At 53.2% G+C, this 20,732-nt stretch overlaps 2 non-coding genes across 2 annotated transcripts; one reads left to right on the top strand and one right to left on the bottom strand.

The window, feature by feature from the left end:
- The first annotated feature begins 1,914 nt into the window (after positions 1-1,914).
- Positions 1,915-1,986, top strand: TRNAQ-CUG. Its single transcript has one exon. It is a non-coding gene; the product is annotated as a tRNA-Gln (tRNA).
- Positions 1,987-19,532: 17,546 nt separating this feature from the next.
- On the bottom strand, positions 19,533-19,614 carry TRNAS-AGA. Its single transcript has one exon. It is a non-coding gene; the product is annotated as a tRNA-Ser (tRNA).
- Between the last annotated feature and the right edge of the window lie 1,118 nt (positions 19,615-20,732).

The raw sequence follows: 20,732 nt of genomic DNA, 5'->3' as shown, positions 1-20,732 counted from the left end.
GAGGGGGCGTGGCCTCATCCAGAAGGGGCGTGGCCTCATCTGGGAGGGGGCGTGGCCTCTCAAGATTTAAAGGCCCTGGAGTACCAGCTGTGGCTGGGAGACCAAGGGCCTTTACATGAACCAGGGCCTCCCAGCTGCAGAGGTAGCCCTTTAAATTCTGGCCCCAGCCCAGCCACCAGAGCCGCGGCCGGGATTCAAAGGGCTCTGGGCTGACCGCAGCCGCAGCAGCCCAGAGCCCTTTAAATCCGGCCCCAGCCTGGCCGCCGGAGCCGTGGGTGGGGGGTTTAAAGGGCTCTGGGCTGCCAGCTGTGGCGGGGAGCCTAGAGCCCTTTCAATCCCCACAGCAAAAGCCGGTGCAGTCCGGCACGGCGATTGGCTCTGGCCGCTATGCCGCACCAGCTTGTACCAGCTTACTTTCACCTCTGTTTCTATCCTAAGGAACACACCCTCCCCCTCCCCCACGCACTGTCACACACAACCTTCTCCCCTTGAGCCCCATCCAACCCTCCCACATACACGCCACGGGACACAGCCTCTCGGTGACTCACCCCGATGGGGGCTTGTCTCTGCATCTCCCCAACAGGGGAGCACGGAGCCGAAAGGGCCACAGGAGACTAGTGGAGCTAGGCAGGGATAGAAAAGACTTCCCCTCCCTTTCCTTCCCCTCCCTGAGTCCCGTTAATCTCACCCATCAGATGTTCCAGCACCAGGTGGGCTCAAAGCACCAACCTTCCCCTGAGCAACGGAAGGGGGAACCAGCTCTTTCACATGGAAGGAGGCTCCCCACCTCTGCTGCTGCCATTCTGCAGCCTTTCATATGGATTTGTATTAGCTAATGCAACCCCCCCCCACTCCTCTAATCCAGCCATGAAACATGGAGACAAGCTCCTGAAAGCAGGGCCCAGTGGTGCAATGGGTTAGTGCCCAGTACTTACAGAGCAGTGCTGAGTGGAGTGATGCTGAGGTTGTGAGTTCAAACCTCACCTGCAGCCCTAGTTTCCTTTAAGCAAATGGCTTCTGCCAATCAGTTTGCCCTGCAGAGAATACAATTCCTGCTCAGAAGACACTGAGGTCCCCTTGCTTTACAGAGAGCAGGGCAGATTCCACAGATCTACCAGGCTCTGCCCTCCACCAGCTGCCTGTGTCAGGAGGGGTCAGGCAGAGCCCAGAGCACTGCCCCTGACTCCCTCTCAGTCTTTGCTCCCCAAACCACCTGTGTGCTCACCCACTTCGCTGTGAGACTCAAACCCTGCCTGGCTTGCTGTATGCTGGTGTGGTTTTCATCTAGTCACGTTGATGTGCATGTGGGTCCTGTGTGATTTTGGTGGATGTCTTGCATAGTTCTGTGTGCATGGATGTGTGTATGATTTTTGCATTAATATTGTTTTTTGCTTTGTATTCTTTTGATATGTGGGTTTTGTGTTTCCTGTTGTGGGCTTTTGCTGTATTTTTGGTGTGGATTTGTTCTTTCTATATTTTGTGAGGTTTTCCTTTTTGTGTATATGGCTCTGTGTGCTGTGTGGGTTTGGTTTTTGTTATGTCTGTGTGGGCCTGTGCAGTGTGTGATTTTCTCATTCTCTGTGTGCATGTTTGTCTCCCTGTTTGTATCTTCATGTGTAAATTCACTGGAACTTTTCAAAATCTGCACAGCTTTGCCAATTTTCACCAGGAATTTTTCTCCATTAACAAATTCTCACTTGTTCCCTACCCGTTGGTTGTTCCCTACCCGTTGGTGACCATTGCCCCAGGGGCCTGTCAGTCTCAGGGTCCTGATTTCCCATTGGCCCTTCCCCCTTCTATTGGGACTGGGAACTAGCCAACCAAACCCCACTAAGTTTTAGTAAAGGGCCAACAGTCCCTTACACAAGCCAGCCCTGTGAGAGTCTCCAATGTCCCGAGAGGCCAATACAAGCTGGTCCCATGGTGTAAAGGGCAGCACTCAGGACTCTGAATCCTGCAATCTGAGTTCAAATCTCAGTGGGACCTTGTGTTAGCTGGTGGTAAAGATCTGGTGCTCAAAGTGCTTTCCTGTCTCCAGCTATACAAAAGTGGGTCATTTCCCTCCTGCTGGTTAACTCCTTTCCCCACCAGAGCCAGGTCTTTGGTGGGGTTTAGAAGTGGCTCTAGTGGTTGGGATTCTCACTGCTTCACCTGATGCCCACAAGTCTGGTGCTTGTAGCCACACTTTTCCTCTTGCTCACATGGCACTTGAAGAAAGCAGTGCCAGGGCCAGGCTTGATAGGCAGGAGGGAGGCAGAGTCCCAGGCTGGAGCCCAGCACACCTCTCCTCCTCTGGGCACCTGGAGCAGAGGCGGCTGGTGCTGACAGCTCCGAGGGAAGGCTTATAAGCCACAGAGCGACTGAGGGCGGGGCTAGACGAGGGCAGGACCATGCCTATGTGTGGCCAGCAGACAGGCAACAAGACTCCCGGCCAGCCTGCTCCCTGCCATGCCAAACCCCACTGAAGGCCACCCGCAGACCACCATGCGGGTGGCTGCTGATGCTCTGTGTCCAACATCAGTAGACGGTAGGAAAGCAGGGCCAGCCCCCCTGGTGGGGCCTCTTACCGTTCCCATACCCCATGCTCACTTTTGCAGTGGGGCAGGAGATGTTATCCCAAGAGGCTTTTCTCCAGCTGGTGAGAAGCAGAGAAACATCCAGGCTCCCAAGGCGCTATGTAGCAACCCCCCTCAAGCACAGGGACAGAGGGAAACTGCTCCACACGCTAGCCCGGGCAGCCGTCCATTTCCTTTGGGAATTCAGGAATAGCAAAGGCTAGACTGGAAGCACCTGGGGCTCATGCCCCAGCCTTTGTGACATCCAACCCCCAACTCCTTCCCGGGGCTCTAGCTGAAGCCAGAGCATTGGCCTGAGCGGCCAAGAAGAGGTTCCAGATTTGAAAGGAGCAGGACTTTCAGCATGAAGGTAAAACTGCATCAACACAACCACAAAGGGACTTGACCCCTCAAGTTCTTGATTCAAAGTCAGGCACCTTATCCGTTAAGCCATGCGGGCGCCTTCTTCATGCGCTTCTTTGGAAAAGGTGGACACTGTGGGTACGTCTACACTACGGGACTATTCCGAATTTGCATAAACTGGTTTTGTAAAACAGATTTTATAAAATCGAGTGCGCGCAGCCACACTAAACACATTAAATCGGTGGTGTGCGTCCATGGTCCGAGGCTAGCGTCGATTTCTGGAGCGTTGCACTGTGGGTAGCTATCCCGTAGCTATCCCATAGTTCCCACAGCCTCCCCCGCCCCTTGGCATTTCCGGGTTGAGATCCCAGTGCCTGATGGGGCAAAAATCATTTTCGCGGGTGGTTCTGGGTACAGCCTCATCCCTCCCTCCCTCCCTGACAGCGGCAGACAACCGTTTCGCGCCTTTTTTGCTTGGTGAACCGTGCAGACGCCATAGCACAGCAAGCATGGACCCTGCTCAGCTCCATACCGCAATCGTGGATGTTTTAAACACCTCGCGCACTCTCGTGCAGTATATGCTGAACCAGGACCTTCGAACCGAGGCGAGTAAGAGGCGGATACGGCAGCGCGGCGATGACAGTGATGAGGACGTGGACACAGAATTATCTCAAACCGCAGGCCCCGGCGCTTTGGAGATCCTGATGGTAATGGGGCAGATTCTATCCATTGAACGCCGATTTTGGGCCCGGGAAACAAGCACTGACTGGTGGGACCGCATTGTGTTGCAGGTGTGGACGATTCCCAGTGGCTGCGAAACTTTCGCATGCATAAGGGCACTTTCATGGAACTTTGTGACTTGCTTGCCCCTGCCCTGAAACGCCATAATACCAAGATGAGAGCAGCCCTCACAGTAGAGAAGCGAGTGGCGATAGCCCTGTGGAAGCTTGCAACGCCAGACAGCTACCGGTCAGTCGGGAATCAATTTGGAGTTGGAAAATCTACTGTGGGGGCTGCTGTGATGCAAGTAGCCAAAGCAATCACTAAGCTGCTGCTACGAAAGGTTGTGACTCTGGGAAACGTGCAGGCCATAGTGGATGGCTTTGCTGCAATGGGATTCCCTAACTGTGGGGCGATAGATGGAACCCATATCCCTATCTTGGCACCGCAGCACCAGGGCACCCAGTACGTAAACCGGAAGGGGTACTTTTCAATGGTGCTGCAAGCACTGGTGGATCACAAGGACGTTTCACAAACATCCACGCGGATGGCCAGGAGGGTTCATGACGCCGCGTATTCAGAAGCACTACTCTGTTTAAACGGCTGCAGCAAGGGACTTACTTCCCAGACCAGAAAATAACAGTTGGGGATGTTGAAATGCCTGTCGTTATCCTGGGGACCCAGCCTACCCCTTGATGCCATGGCTCATGAAGCCATACACAGGCAGCCTGGACAGTGGTCAGGATCTGTTCAATTACAGGCTGAGCAAGTGCAGAATGGTGGTGGAATGTGCATTTGGCCGTTTAAAGGCGCGCTGGCGCACATTACTGACTCGCTCAGACCTCAGCCAAACCAATGTCCCCTATGTTATTGCTGCTTGCTGTATTCTCCACAATCTCTGTGAGAGTAAGGGGGAGACCTTTATGGCGGGGTGGGAGGCTGAGGCAAATCACCTGGCCGCTGATTACGCGCAGCCAGACACCAGGGAGATTAGAAGAGCACACCAGGAAGTGGTGCGCATCAGAGAAGCTTTGAAAACGAGCTTCATCAATGGCCAGGGTACAGTGTGACTGCTGTGTTTGTTGATGAACACCCAACCCCCTTGATTGACTCAGTCCCTGTAAGCAACTCCCCCTCCCCCTTCGAGTACAGCTTACTTATGCAAAAAAAGTCACTCTCATTTACAAATCATGAATTCTTTATTGATTCATTATAAAAAGAGGGAGAGAAGTAAGGGTGTGCTTTGGGAGGAGGAAAGGAGGGATGGAGAAGGCCATTAAAAAAAAATTCAGAGTAACGGCATCCTTCTGGTTGGGCTGTCCACGGGGGTGGAGTGGGCGGGTGCACGGAGCCTCCCACCACGCGGTCTTACACGTCTGGGTGAGGAGGCTAAGGAACATGGTGAGGGGGAGGGTGGTTATACAGGGCTGCAGCGGCACTCTGTGATCCTGCTGCCGTTCCTGAAGCTCCACAAGACGCCGGAGCATGTCAGTTTGATCACGCAGCAGCCCCAGAGTTGCATCCCGCCACCGCTGATCTTCCTGCCGCCACCGCTGATTTTCCTGCCGGTCTTCCTGCCGCCACCTCTCATCTCGGTTGTCCCTCCTGTCCTCACGTTCACTGGCCTCTTTCCTGTAATTTGAAACCACGTCCTTCCACTCATTCAGATGAGCTCTTTCATTGCGTGTAACTTCCATAATATCCGAGAACATCTCATCTCGCGTCTTCTTTTCCTCCGCCTTATCTGTGCTAGCCTTTGGGATGGAGGAGGGACGCTTGAAAAATTGCAGCTGCATGAGGGAGATAAATATTTAGAAAGATACATTTTACAGAACAATGGTTATACTGTTTCACAGTGAACATCACTATTCACCTAGCACATGTGATTTCCTACAAGGTCGCATTTTTCATCTTAATAGTGACCGCTTGCAGCTCTGGGTTTACAGATCTCACAGACACATCAGGTCCAGGAATCAGAATTCAACTTGCATGTGGCCTTTGTAAGCCACTGTATGAGTGATTTACCCTCCCCAACGCATGGCTAATACCACGCTAGCTCCTGCTAATCAACAACCTTCCTCCCCACCCACCGGTGACCAAACAGAAAAGATCATCGGCATTTCACTCCTCCTCCCCGCTTCGCTACGTGCAGGAAAGTGTTTTTAAGCTGCTGCATTCCACGAAACCAGAAAAATGGCCACCCCCTTACTTAAATTCCTGATTTTTAACCAGGTTATCCTGAACGATATCACTTTGCTGAGGATAACAGAACAAGATAAAGAGCGGATGCTTCTTGAATGCCAGCAGTCCCGGGACCATACGCTGCGATGCTTTGCCACGCAATGATACCTGATTACTTGCTACATGCATGGCATGGTAAAGTGTCCTACCATGGTGGGCGGAACAAGGATGCCTTGCCCAGAAACCTTCTGCAAAGGCTTCTGGAGTACCTACAGGAGCGCTTCATCGAGATGTCCCTGGAGGATTTCCTCTCAATCCCGGACATGTTAACAAACTTTTCTAAGTAACTATACTGTCTGCGAATGCATCCCAAGTCCTCTGGGCAAATCAATCATTAAAAAAGGCTTGCTTAAAAAACACTGTTTGCTATTTGCAAAGGTACACTCACCAGAGCTCCCTTCCAGGGCGTCATTCTCTGGAATAGTTGATTGTGAGGGCTGGGAGCAGGGTAATTCCGTCAGGGTGATAAAAAGCTCCTGGCTGCTGGGGTTCACGGAGTGCTGTGTGCTCTGCGAGGTCTTCCTCTTCTTCTTCCTCTTCATCTTCCCCATCTGCATAATCCTCAGACATGGCAGAGATTACAACCCCACCTCGGAATCCACCGTCAGGGGTGGGGTACTTGTGGCGCAGCCCCCTAAAATTGCATGCAGCTCATCATAGAAGCGGCATGTTTTTCGACCTGCCCCGGACCTTCCGTTTGCTTCTTTGGTTTTCTGGTAGGCTTGTCTGAGCTCCTTAACTTTCACTCTGCACTGCACGGAGTCCCTGCTGTGGCCTTTAGCCGTCATAGCCTTAGAAATTCTTTCAAATACTTTTTCATTTCGTCTTTGGAACGCAGTTCTGTTAGCACTGAATCCTCTCCCCATATAGCGATCAGATCCAGTACCTCCCGAGCGGTCCATGCTGGGGCTCTTTTTCGATTCTCAGGAGACTGCATTGTTAACTGTGCTGATGAGCTGTGCGTGGTCACCTGTGATGATGAGCTCTCCACGCTGTCGAAGCAGGAAATGAATTTCAAAAGTTCGCGGGCTTTTCCTGTCTACCTGGCCAGTGCATCCGAGTTGAGAATGCTGTCCAGAGCGGTCAGTGGTGCACTGTGGGATAGCTCCCGGAGGCCAATACCGTCGATTGCGGCCACACTAACCCTATTCCGATATGTTAATACCGATATTAGCGCTACTCCTCTCGTCGGGCAGGAGTACAGAAACCGATTTAAAGAGCCATTAAAATCGATATAAGGTGCCTCCTAGTGTGGACGGTTGTGGCGTTAAATCAGTTTTACGCTCGTAAAACCGATTTAAACGCCTAGTGTAGACCAGGCCTGTGTTTCTTGGGTCACCTATTGAGGGGGGGCGAGACTCTCTGGCACAAGAAGTCGAGTTCCCAGTGAGATGTGAGACTTAATTATACGGGGCCAGGTGCAGGGCTTTGACAGGGAGGCTCAGGCATGGGGGATTGGGGTGCAGCGGACGGACCGGCTGTCTAGCTGTGGAGATTTAGTCGCACTGAGGCACAGGAGGGAGGAGGAGGAGGAATCCTGCTGACAGGCAGTGGCTGTGCAGAAAGAGGAGGAGTTCTGGGGACTTTCTTTGCCTCTCTTGTGCCTGCCTGCTCACTCCTGTGGTGAACGGTGAAGATGCTCTTAACAAGCCCAGGTCGCTCAGTTGGTAGAGCATCAGGCTTTTAATCTGAGGGGCCAGGGTTCAAGCCCCTGTCTGCGTGCTCAGCTTTTAAGTTGCCTTGTGTTCCAGGAGCCAAATTCTGTTTACAGCCACATGCGGATTCCCAGAAGCTGTGGCCATTTCCTGGAAAGGCTCCTTTCCTTAGCGATCAGGAGAGAGGTCACATCCACAGGAGCAGGTGTAGAAAGCACAGTCTCTGGCTGCCAGGAAGCGGTGTGCCAACATAGTGTTCTCTACAATGGCGTTTAGATCGATAATTTACGTGGCTCAGCACCTCTGCCCAGGCAGCTCCCCCAGCCTGACACACACACACAGCCCCTGCATCCTCCTCAGCCCAGAGGTGAGCCCCCCAGCTGAGTGGGGAATCAGAACCCCCCGAAATTACCCTGGGACCAGCATGATCTGCCTCCGCCCTGCCCTGCTCTGCATGTATTCGGAGTGAGTCGGTTTCCTGTCCTGCCATGTGTCTCTTCTCCTCCCCAGTTCCTTCCAAACCACCCCATTTCCCTGCACCCCGGGCTGGGTCTCTGCCAACCCCCTTCTCCTCCTGCCCCAATATCTCCCTGCCCCTACAGGTCTATAGGGCTGGATCCTCCCTCCCCTTCTCCCCTCAGTTCCTGCCTCTGGGGGTCTATGGAGATGGGTCTCTCCCGCCATCCCCTCTCCTGCCCCCATATCCCGCTGCCCCTATGGGTCTATGGGGCTGGGTCTCTCCTCATCCCCTTCCCCAATATCTCCCTGCCCCAGGCTGTGACGTGCTATGACGTGTGCTGGGCTGTGCCGTGTGCTGGGGCCAGGGCCGGCCCAGGGTTTTTGCCGCCTGCCGGCAGGAAAAAAAATCTGTGATCACAATCGGCGGCAGCTCCACTGCACCACTTTCTTCTTCAGCAGCAATTCAGTGGCAGGTCCTTCCCTCCAAGAGGGACCGAGGGACCCGCTGCCGAATTGCTGCCAAAGACTCCGACATGCCGCCCCTTCCCTGGCTGCCCCAAGCACCTGCTTGCTGAGCTGGTGCCTGGAGCCGGCCCTGGCTGGGGCTGTGACGTGCTGGGACCTGCTCACTCCCGAGGGCAACTCACTCACTTGAAACCAGCAGGACAGAAGGTGTCATGTGTCCATGGGCGGGGCTATGCAGATGAGCAGTGTCTGGCGGCAGTAGGGAGAGCAGCGAGATGAACCGAAGGAGCCCGGCGGAGAAAATTCTCTGCGTGTGGACAGAATTCCACCAGTATTCTCTGTGTTGGGGTGGGGGCAGATTTCTTGATATCACAGCCCTGGGGAGGGGTTTGAATCATAAGTCCAAAGTGGGAGAACAACTCCCCCCACTTGTGCTCAGTCTCCACTAGGGGGCTGGGCTGGGATCACTAGGGAGGGAAGCACAGGGAAAAACAGTTTCCCCTATGGAACCCAGGAGTCCTGGATCCCAGTTCACTCCACCCCAGAGCCAGGATAGAAGCGAGGGGTCCTGGTGCCCAGCCCCCTCCCTGCTCTGACCACTCAACCCCACTGCCCTCCCAGGGTGGTGCAGGGGTCACTGGGTCTGTGTCTCAGCTCAGCTAAGGGCCTTGACTGATTTTCCCAAAGTGCTTCCTTCTGAATCCATCCGACGAAGTGGGGATTCACCCACGAAAGCTCATGCTCCCACACGGCTGTTATTCTATAAGGAGCCACAGGACTCTTTGCTGCTTTTACAGATCCGGCACATCTGCCCCCCCTGCCCAGTCACTGCCCACCCCCGTGTGGGGGCACCAGCACTGTGCCGGGTCGTGATGGGAAATTGTCCAAGCTGGCCCAGGAGAGACGTGTGTGTCCCTGCTGCCCCTGCTGGTGGGGCTGAGCCCTACTCTGTGTGTGTGTGCATCTGTGACACTGTTTGTATCAGTGTGTTGCTGGGCTAACCACTAGGAAATGGCTTTGCAGGATTTTGTATTCTGCAGCAAGTCACACACACACACACACATACACACACTCTGACGCACAAAGAGACTCACACAATCGCAAGAACACTCAGACACCACACACCCAGAGGGACATGCTAGCCCAACCCCCAAAGAGAGCAACAATCACCGCCCCCAGCCACACTCACAATCACCCCACACACACCATAATATTCACAATCGTGCTCAGAGATACAACTGCACGCAGTTCACTCCCACAGCTCCCAATACAAGGACCTCCTGCCCCACACAGCATGTGCCAAGGCCTGCGGAACTCACTGCCACTGGATGGCTACCAATGAGAATGATCCTCATGCAGGATCATGTGCTTGGACCCTTGTCCCCTCTTGGGGTGCACTGTGCAGCGTGGCTGGGGATTGTGCAATGGCCCAGCACCAGGCAACGCAGAACGGACACCACACGCCCTGCCCTGCCTCAACTGAGCTACTCTCCTGGTGCATTGGAGACCAGTACCCCACACCGTGGCACTCCTGCCCCACAGGGGGAGAGCTGCAGCCCCCGCCACATTCCGCAGAGGGGAGAAGGGTCAGGCCAGCCAGCCCTTGTAAGATGGGGAAATCTCCACTGGGGTCGACGGTATGGGGCTGCGACATACAGAGAAATAGTTGTCGTGCCGGCAGAGGGCGGCAGAGCGCATACACACACACACAATTGCAAACATACACAGACACATGCATGAATCCTGACACACACACACACAATTGCTAATATACACAAACACCCGCACAAATCTAGCCAACACCAACACAAGCCTGAGAGCCAGGGGAGCAGAGCAGGCTGGGGCCGGGTAACTCCACTTCCCGCAGGAGGTAGCCAGCCCCATCCCCACGGAGGCCTGGGACCAGCCCCCTCTGCTTGCCCCCACGGAGGCCTGGGGCTCCAGCCTGCTCTGCTCCCTGGCTCTCAAGCTTGAGGGGAGGGGGAACCGCCCACAGCACTCGCCGCGGCATGGCTGGGAGCCAGGGAAGTGGACCAGGCTGGGGCTGGGTCACTCCACTTACCATGCAGGAGTGCAGGGCGGGGGCGGGGCTGGGGCCATGGGGAAGAGCCGGGCAGCCCCTGCAGCAGCTCCCACCCCAGCTCACCTCCACTCCGCCTTCTCCCTGAGCTCGCCGGCACCGCTCCACTTCTCCCGCCTCCCAGGCTTGCGGTGCCAATCAGCTGTTTAGTGCCGCAAGCCTGGAAGGGGAGGAGAATTAGAGCGGGGGCGGCGTGCTCAGGGCAGAAGACGGAGCAGAGGTGAGCTGGGACAGGGAGTGGTGCCCCTGCACGCCCCCCCCCCATTGCTTGCTGCAGGCAGCTCTCCCCCCAAACCTCCCAGCCCCCTGCCCCAGCTCACCTCCACTCCACTGCCTCCCCTGAGTGCGATTTTTGGTGCCCCCAACCACTTGGCACCCTGGATGGCTGACTAGTTTGCCTAGTGGTTGCACCGGCCCTGGCCACTGCCTATCATCAGGATTCCTCCTCGGTGAGACTAAATCTCCCCACCTAGACAGCCGGTCCATCCGCTGCACCCCAGCCCCCATGCCCGAGCCTCCCTGCCAAAGCCCTGCACCTGGCTCCAGACAATTAAGTCTCACGTGTCGCTGGGAACTCCACTTCTTGTGCCCAGAGAGTCTCGGCCCCCCTCAGTAGCTGACCTGAGAAACACAGTGTCTGCAAAAGCAGCAAAGAGTCCTGTGGCACCTTATAGACTAACAGACGTACTGGAGCATGAGCTGTGGGGGAATCCCACTTCGTCGGACGCATCAGTGTCTGCCTTTTCCAAAGAAGTACCTAGAGGGACTTTTACCATGTGGCCTAATGGATAAGGCGTCTGACTTTAGATTAGACAATTGAGGGTTTGAGTCCCTTCGTGGTTGTGCTTGTCCGGTTTTACCTTTGTGCTGAAAGTCCTGCTCCCTTCAGGGCCTGAACCTCTTCTTGGCTGCTCAGGCCAATGCTCTGGCTTCAGCTAGAGCCCCGGGAAGGAGTTGGGGGGTGGGCGTCACAAAGGCTGGGGCATGAGCCCCAGGTGCTTCCAGTCTCGCCTTTGCCATTCCTGACTTGCCAAAGAAAATGGCGGCTGCCCGGCTAGGGTGTAGAGCAGTTTCCTCTTCCAAATGTGCATCTGTCCCTGTGCTTGAGGGGGTTGCTACATAGCGCCTTGGGAGCCTGGGTGTTTCTCTGCTTCTCGCCAGCTGGGGAAAAGCCTCTGGGGTAAAATCTCCTGCCCCATGGCAAAAGCGAGCACCTTGAGTGGGAACGGTAAGAGGCCCACCAGGGGCTGGCCCTGCTTTCCTACTGTCTTCGATAATGGCCACAGAGCATCAGCAGCAGCCACGTATTCTTGTCTGAGGGTGGCCTTCAGTGGGTGTTTGGCAAGGCAGGGAGCAGCCTGGCTGGGTGCGTTTGTGCCTGTCTGAAGGCCACACCTAGGCATGGTCCTGCCCTCCTCTAGCCCTGACCTCAATTGTTCTGTGGCTTTTAAGCCTTCCCTTGGAGCCATCAGCACCAGCCGCCTCTGCTCTAGGTGCCCAGAGGAGGAGAGGTGCTGGGCTCTGTGACGAAGTGGGGGATTTTCTTAGGGTTTGCTGTGTTTTCCAGTGGTTTGCATGCACAGGGAGTGGGACTCAGTGTTCCCAGGTGTTACTGGTTTAACGAGGTGAGGGGAAAGGGAGTTTGTTGCTACAGAAGACCGGAGAGGGACTTGGGACCCCGGCTGATGGCCTGGAGGATGGAGACCCCAGCGACTGGTGACCTGGTGACCCGGACACCCAGCTCAGGAGTCACAGGCGGTTCTGGCCAGTGGGAGGACAATGGGCTGCGGGGAGAGGACCCCGTGACCAACCTGTTCCAGCCAGAGGAGGGCGGAGAGGAGAGGAGGCCCAGGCAACCCTGTTTACCTGGAGAAAAGACAATGGACAGCGGTGGGGCTTGGGGCCGGAGATATCGGAGGCCTAGCTGGGAAGCGGGGGGCTTGGGGCTGGCGAGGGGAAGCAGGCAGAGCCCACCTGGCTGCAGGGGGACTGGGATGTGCTGTTATTGTGAGAGGCCAGGTCTGAGGCCCTGAGAGTTTCCTGTGCTGTGTTCAACTCTCAATAAACCCTCCTGTGTTACGCTGGCTGAGAGTCGCTCTGGGCTAGAGAACAGGGGGCATCAACCCCTTTGGGGGTGAGGAGGTCCAGGGGGTCCAGAGTGCGTGGACTCCCTGAGGGGCCCATGGCGAGAGACAGACGTGCTAAGGCTCAGAGAGGGGCAGCTCCAGGAGGTGGAGGGGCCTGACCCCGAGAGAGAGTGGACCCCCGAGAAGAGCTGTCGCACTGAAAGGGGCACCCCCCACGGACCGCACGGGGCCAAGAGTGGGCACGATCTGTGAGTCCGTGACAGGCAGTGACATCACAAAGGCCTTTTGCAGGACCTCAGACTATTGGCCAAAGGTGGTGGGGAGGTGGTGACCTCACAGAGAGATGCTGACATCAGCCAGGCAGGACAGGGGCGAGGGGCCAGGGAAACCTCAGAGACCCTGTGGCTTTGCTTCAGCAAGTCTCCTTCTCCAGGTCTCTCTTTGAGGACTGGGGGAGTATTGGGGTTCCCGTACCTGAGCGCCAGGAGGAACCTCTTTCGAGTTTTCTCCTTCCCTTTTAGTGATTTTACTAGAAAACAGCCGACCCTGTTTAGACGGTAAGAGCCTCCTCGAGGGAAGGGGTGTCCTGGGGGTGTCACAGTTCAGATGCCGGTGCTCCCCCATTCAAGGAAGTTCCCACCACCCTGATCTGTGTTCGCAGGGTGGGAGAGAGCAGCATCCACAGCAGTGATTTGCTCCTGGCTGCTGGAGCAGAGCAGCAGGCTCAGCTGTCAGAACTTCCTGGAGCTATGAAAGGGGAGAGGCCCATGGCTCTGTAGCAGGACTGCAGGGCAGGCGAGTTCACAGAGGGTATTGTGGGATACTGGCAGAGGCCAGTTATGGTGATATAATGAACAGCAGTGTCTACACTGACACTCTGTCACTTTAAGTTTGCTGCAAAAAGCTCTACTCTTCTCATTGAAGTGGTTTTATTTTGCCACCAAAACAGGGCAGTTTTGTCGCCAAACGTGGCATTGCAGTGTGTACACCAGCCAAAAGCTGCTGACCGAGGGAGCGTTGTGTGTTTTTCACACACCAGAGCAATATAATTCTGCTGAAATAACTTTGTAGTGCAGATCTGGCCAAAGATTCACACACACACAGCTTGCAAGGAAAACCTCACCTGCTCCTCTGCTTTGTGGGGCCAGGTGGGGCCCAGGGAGTCAGGTGTGAGCAGACACTGTGCATTAGTCACAGGCAGGCTCTATGGTTTAGCTGGTTAAAGTGCCTGTTTTGTAAACAAGAGATCCTGGGTTCAACTCCCAGTGGTACCTTGTTGAGATGTTTTGAGAGCACCTGGTATTGGCTACTGTCAGAAGACAAAATACAAAGCTAGATGGACCTTTGGTCTAGCCCAGTGTGGTTTTTCTTATGGTTTAAATTACACTCACAGGCACTGATAATAGAATTACTGAAAGTTTGGGATTTAAGAGCTGATAGGTCAGTGGGCCAAGCCCCTCATGGATGACCCCCTCCCTCTGGGACAGAGGCAGGTTTGGGCTCTCGCACCAAATGCTCATTGTGGCTGCCAGAATCTGTGGGCAGCTCATTTAGTTTCCACCCAGGGTTGAGTCCCTGGTTCACACATCGAGGATAACAACCCTTTGTTTCTCCTGCCCCAATAACATGGAGACTGGGAATGCAACACCAGCCACAAGTGATCATTTCGGCAAGCAACCCAACCTATTTCCAACATACTGTAAATCCACATGCAGACTCATACACAAAACCTTGCAAGAAAATCTTCCTGAGGGGGTCTGAAGCACCTGCTGCTGGAGGGAAGGAGGGAGCTGTGGGTTGGGATTGAGGAGCAGCGTGAGGAGCGGGGGGGCCTGTGGATTGGGATTGAGGGACACTGGGAATAGAAGGGGCCTGTGGGTTGGGATTGAGGGGCACTGGGAATAGGAGGGGGCTGTGGGTTGGGACAGAGGAGAAGGGTGAAGAGGAGCAGGCTCTGGTTGGGAGTGAGGCTGGGGACTGGGTCCCAATACTAAAATTTAGGGGTTAGATCAATGTTAGGACAGGGTGGCAGTGGAGGGATGAGTGAGTCCCTAGACAACACAGTGAGTACGGTGCCTTCTTATTTTCCCCCTTTTCCACCCAGGCAGGCAGGTGAACTCTACAGAGGCACCTCTGGGCTTGCACTGACTAAGGACAACAGCTGTGAGTGGGGTGGGAGAGGGGATGGCTCATGTTAAAGGACTTTTGGTTGCTGGACTTATGAACCGTAGGGAGAAGGACACTGCCTAGCTTATTTGGGGGTGGGTCTTTCCCTCGTGGTTTATGTTTATGTGTTGGAGCTGCTGACATGACTTCTGCTAACCCTGGGCTTACATTGCAGTGTAGACATACCCTGAGAGGGCATCTAGACTGTGATAAAATCCCTGTGGCCCGGCTGGCCTGGATGATCTGATTTGGGCTCCTGGGGCTCAGACTGGAGCCCAGGCTCGGAGACCCTCACCCCTCGTGGGGTCTTGGAGGCTGGGCTGAAGCCCAAGTGTCTACACTGTAATTTTATAACCCTGCAGCACAAGCCCCACAAGCCTGAATCAACTGACCCAGGGTTTGAGAATAGTGACTTGGGTGTGTTAATGGCAGTGTAGACATAATGCTAGGCTATGTCCACACTGCAATGAAACACCCAGGGCTGTCCCGTGCCAGTGCAGGCTCCCAGGCTAGGGCCATGGGGTGGTAAATTTGCACTGTAGACATCTCAGCTCAAGCTCAATATCAGGTTCTGGGAGCCCTCAAAGTTGGGAGGGAGTTTAGCAAAGTGAAAAAGGTAAAATGGCAGTGGAGTATTGCCTGGAGTCAATGGCATTTCTCCATTGGTCTGTCTGCTTTGGGACAGGGACAATAACATGTCCTGCTGCTTTCGTTATTTCAAAGGGCGGTTTAGGATTTTCATTCTCACACACGGTGCACGAAGCAGGACTCAATCCTGGGTGGAAACTAAATGAGATGCCCACAGATTCTGGCAGCCACAATGAGCATTTGGTGTGAGATCCCAGACCTGCCCCTGTCCTAGAGGGAGGGGGGTCATCTGTGATGGGCTGGAACACTGAGCTATCAGCTCTTAACTCCCAAACTTTCAGTAACTCTGTTATCAGTGCCTGTGAGTGTAATTTAAACCATAAAAACAGCCACCCTGGGCTGGACCAAAGGCCCACCCAATGCTGTATTTTGTCCTCTGACAGCAGCTAATATCAGGTACCCAAAGAGTTACTCAACAAGGCACCACTGGGAGTTGAACTCAGGATCTCCTGTTTAGAAGGTAGGTGCTTTAGCCAGCTAAGTCATGGTGCCTACCTAGAGCTAAGACACAGTGATGCCCACAGCTGACTCCCTGACAGCTCCACCAGGGCCTGACATGCTTTGCATGTGTTTGGATTCTGCAAAGCAGAGAAGCAGGTGAGCTTTTCCTTGCAAGCTGTGTGTGTGTGTGTGTGTGTGTGTGTGTGTGTGTGTGTGTGTGTGTGTGTGTGTGTGTGTGTGTGTGTGTGTGTGTGTGTGTGTGTGTGTGTGTGTGTGTGTGTGTGTGTGTGTGTGTGTGTGAATCTTTGGCCAGGTCTGCACTGCAAAGTTATTTCAGCATCATTATATTGCTCAGGTGTGTGAAAAACACACAATGCTCCCTCGGTTGGCAGCTTGTGGCTGGTACACACACTGCAATACCACGTCTGGTGACAAAACTGCCCTGTTTTGGTGACAAAATAAAAACACCTTGACGAGAGGTCTAGAGCTTTTTGCAGCAAACTTAAAAAGACAAATTGTCAGTGTAAATGCTGCTGGTCATTATATCACCATGACTGGCCTCCACCAGTATCCCACCATGCCTGCCGTGAACTCGCCGGCCCTGCATTCCTGCTACAGAGGCTGGGCCTCTCCCATTTCATAGCTCCAGAAAGTTCTGACAGTTGAGTCACCATCTGGAGGGAGGAATAGCTCAATGGTTTGTACATTGGCTTGCTAAACCTCAGGTTATGAGTTCAATCCTTGAGGGGGCCATTTAGGGACTGGGGCAAAAAACTGTCTGGGGATTGGTCCTGCTTTGAGCAGGGGGTTGGACTAGATGATTTCTTGAGGTCCTTTCCAACTCTGATATTCTATGATTCTACACTGGGATTAGGTTGATATAACTGCATTGCCAGCCTAAGTAATGTAATTACACCAACCAAATTTTGTAGTGTAGACCTGTCCAAAGAATCACACACACACCTTGGGAGCAAAACTTCAGCTGCTCCTCTGCTTTACACAATCCAAACAGGAGCAACACTTGTCAGGTCCCAGTGGGGATTGGCAGAGAGTCAGGTGTAGGCAGACACGATGCTTTAAATAAGAGCAGGTACCATGGCTTAGCTGGTTAAAGTGCCTGTTTTGTAAACAGAAGATCCTGGGTTCAACTGCCAGTGCTGCCTTGAGGAGTGGCTTTGGGAGACCTGGTATTGGCTACTGTGAGAAAACAAGATTCAGAGCTGGATAGACTCCTATGCTGCCCCTTCCTCCTGCTCACTGCTCTCCTCCCTCACTTGCCCTTACGGTCATTACAAAGTGGCAAGGCAGAGCCCTCCCATTTTTAAAAGTCCTGGGGTGTTGTTCCCCCCTGTTCAGGCCCCCCTGGGGCCCTGCACTTCACACAGCTCTCCCTGATTTCAGCTGTTAGTGAGGGAGCCTCACTGCTAGCGCAGACTGGGCAGTTTCTTGCATGAGAGACACTCTCCCAAAGCAGGACTAATGCTTAGAGCTGGTTATCAGTGATTTCAGATCTGTTGGTCTGCAGCAAGACTCTCCATTGAGTCTTAACCAGCTCTGTTATTACACAGGGAAGAACAAAAGGGTGAAATGGTGCCTGGAACCCTTAAGAAGAATCCACCCCACCAAGTACCACCACTTGTTGCTATCCGCTCTCAGCTCAGTTTTGGGGTCACTCCTTGCCTTTATCAACCTGGGGGGGGGGGGCTCAGAAAATCATAGCAAGCATGTTCTCCAGTGGTGCAATTAGTTAGTGCACAGTACTTATAGAGCAGTGCTGAGGGGCTATGCTGAGGTTGTGAGTTCAAGCCGCACCTGGAGCACTGGTTTCCATTAACCAAGTGGCATCACCCCCTCATTTGGCCCTGTGGAATGTAGATTTCCAGCCCTGGGACACTGAGGAGGAGAGGAGACAAACATGCTCCCTTCAATTATTACCTCCTCTCTAGAGCACAGGTCAGAATCTACAATCCTTTCTCCCCCCCCACCCCAGCCCCTGTGCCAGGATCCCTCAAGCAGAGCCTGGAGTCCTGCCCCTGGTGTCTGTACTATTGACAAACTCTAAGTGACAGGGACAAAACACTCAAATCCCGCCTGGTGCGGGGAGCCAGGTTTGCTCTTCAAATTCTGTCGTTCGTACATTTCCAAGTCTGGGAATGTCCCACAACAGCATTGAATGGGAAGCTGCCTGCAGAACAGTTACACTGCACAGAGCTCCTGTGGAGGAGGGGTGGGAATTAGTAACATTTTGAGGATCGTTTGGGAAATGAGCCTTTGCTGACAAGGTTTGTCTCTGTTCATATTTCACCTTCAGGTGTTATGTTGAGGGATCTTTAATATATTTTTGTGAGGTTAACAACTATCTCCTCAACTTAAAAATTGATGTCACTTGATTTTTGCATCTCCCTGTGAAAATACAACTGACACGTGTGGCTTTCTACAGGGGGTCATGATGTTAAAGTTGGGGAAATCAGGTCTTTGTACTTCTGTGGAGGGGGGGTTGCTTTTTTACAGCTGAATCACTGCCAGGCACACCGGGCTGTTTGCTGCACCCACTGTCCTTGCCGGGGCCCCTGCTGAACCCTGGGTGGCTGCACTGCCGTGCTGGAGTGACTCTGCAGGGGGAGAAGCTGCTGTGGGGCAATGTAGAGCAGGTGCAGGAAGGAGACGGGGTCACTATTCACATTCTGAACTGCACAATTTTCCAAATTTGGGAATAGATTCATAGACTTAAGGTCAGAAGGGACCATTACGATCATCTAGTCTGACCTCCTGCACAATGCAGGCCACAGAATCTCACCCACCCACTCCTGTAACAAACCCCTAACCTACGTCTGAGTTATTGAAGTCCTCAAATCGTGGCTTAAAGACCTCAAGGTGCAGGGAATCCTCCAGCAAGTGACCCGAGCCCCACGCTGCAGAGGAAGGCGAATGTCCGAGAACAATTCTAGGGGAAGGTGAACGCAGAGCAATGACACTGGAGGTGCCCAGACCTCCAATGGGGGCAGCGTGGAAATTAATAATGGGAAGATCATTTGCGAAATTAGTCGTCACTGACAAGCTTTGTCTCTGTTCCTATTTCACACTGTGATGTTAGTTAGAGGCATCAGGACAGGTTTTTACTATATTAATTAAACACTTAATTTTATTTACCCAAGCCAAAAACTTAGTGTCACTTATTTGTTCTCTGTCCTAGCAAGAATGAATTGAATTTCGTGACTTTCTGGAAAGTGCAGCGAGATGAAATGTGGGGAATTCAGTCTGTGTGTTTGTGAGCTGATGTTTTCCTCTCACAGGTCAGTGCCTGCATTGAAATACCAAGAGGGATCTAAGGGCTGGTGTACGCTGGGCACTGAAATGACAGAGTGACGTCTCTCAGGGTGTGAACCCCCCAACCCAACCCAACCCAACCCATAGAGTTAAGGTGACCTAAGCCCTGGTTAGATAGTGGTAAAGAAAAGGAAGAATTGTTCTGTCAATGCAGCTATTACAGGGATGGGAAAACCCCTCCAATCACTGTTTACTCCAAAGTGCTATAGCAATGCCACAGCAGCATTTTAGGTGTCCACAGAGTGAAAGTAGATCTGGCTCCAGTTTGCACTGTGGATGCTCAGGCACTAAGATTAGAGTGATAATAACAACAGCACAGTGCTTGTGTAGTCGGCAGGATTTGAACCTGTGCGGGGTGACGCCAATAGATTTCTAGTCCATCGCCTTAACCACTCGGCCACAACTACTTGACATACAATTATTCCACTACATGATGATTCTGTTCTCACTGAATTGTCACTTCAAATTGCTCAGACCAGCTTCCCCAGCACGCTCATGACTGCGCATCAGTGTAAGTGTGCCCTTGGGTGAACAGTGAGAATTCCTGCCCATTTCCCTTCCAGCTGGAGCAGGATGAGAGTGTGTTTGTGTGAACGACATTGCTGTAGATTGTTGTTCATTCCCCACTCTGACAATTCAGACAGTCCCTTTCCTAGTCAAATCTCCAGCACATTGTTCCAGGGGCAGGATTTCTCTGGGGCACTGAAATATTTCAGGGGGCTGGTGCGTGAACTCAGCCTTGCATTCCACCCTTGATGTTACATGGACTAACAGCAGCAGCAGAAAGAAAGAGCTGAGCCAATAGCTTCCTGCCAGGGATGCAGGTGCCACAACCCTCTGTCTGACCATTGCCATTGCAGGAGAGAAGGGTTCACTGGAATCGAATGCCCTGGTTCAGACCAGAGACACAGGAAGATTTCACTGTTCATGGATCTGTGCAAAGGAAATTGTGTCTCTGTGAAATTGAGGTGGGAAATGAAAAGTCCACGTGGTGGCCCAATGCTCTAGGGAATGTGGGTGAAGGACTCGGGCTGAGAAATGATTTAACAGGGGTTTGTTTCAATGTATTGCCCCGATTAAAATCGATGGCTAAAAGGCAGCCATGTTGTTAGCACTTGTACCGGTGTTGGGACATCCCAGTGGGTGTCAAGTCCATTGCCTTCACCAGGGGCAGTCAATTATTTTATCAAGGTACAAATTTCTTGGCCAAGGTATAGTCAAGGTCTAGACGCCAGAGAAAATAATGCACTGCTGATAAGAAGAAGTACATAAAAAGATTTTGCAGCCACCATGGGCATAACAATGATGTGCCATGTTTCACTCTCCTTTCCCTTTGGTGCCACCTCCTTTCCCTTTGGCCTTGTAGTTGACCAAGGGCAAAGCTAAACATCTCCTCAGATACCAGGGAGTGTTTATGTCCATTCCTGCGAGCTACACAGGGGTTTGATGTTGCTGCTTTCAATCCTCTGGCTCTGCCGGGATAAGGAACAATTCAAGCTGTCACTGAACTGAAGGAGGAAGATCA

This window comes from Mauremys reevesii, linkage group 26 (genome assembly GCF_016161935.1).
Source record: "Mauremys reevesii isolate NIE-2019 linkage group 26, ASM1616193v1, whole genome shotgun sequence".
NCBI classification, from domain to species: Eukaryota; Metazoa; Chordata; order Testudines; family Geoemydidae; genus Mauremys; species Mauremys reevesii.
Note: the sequence above shows the minus strand (reverse complement) of the source record. Positions and strands in the feature narration are given on the sequence as shown.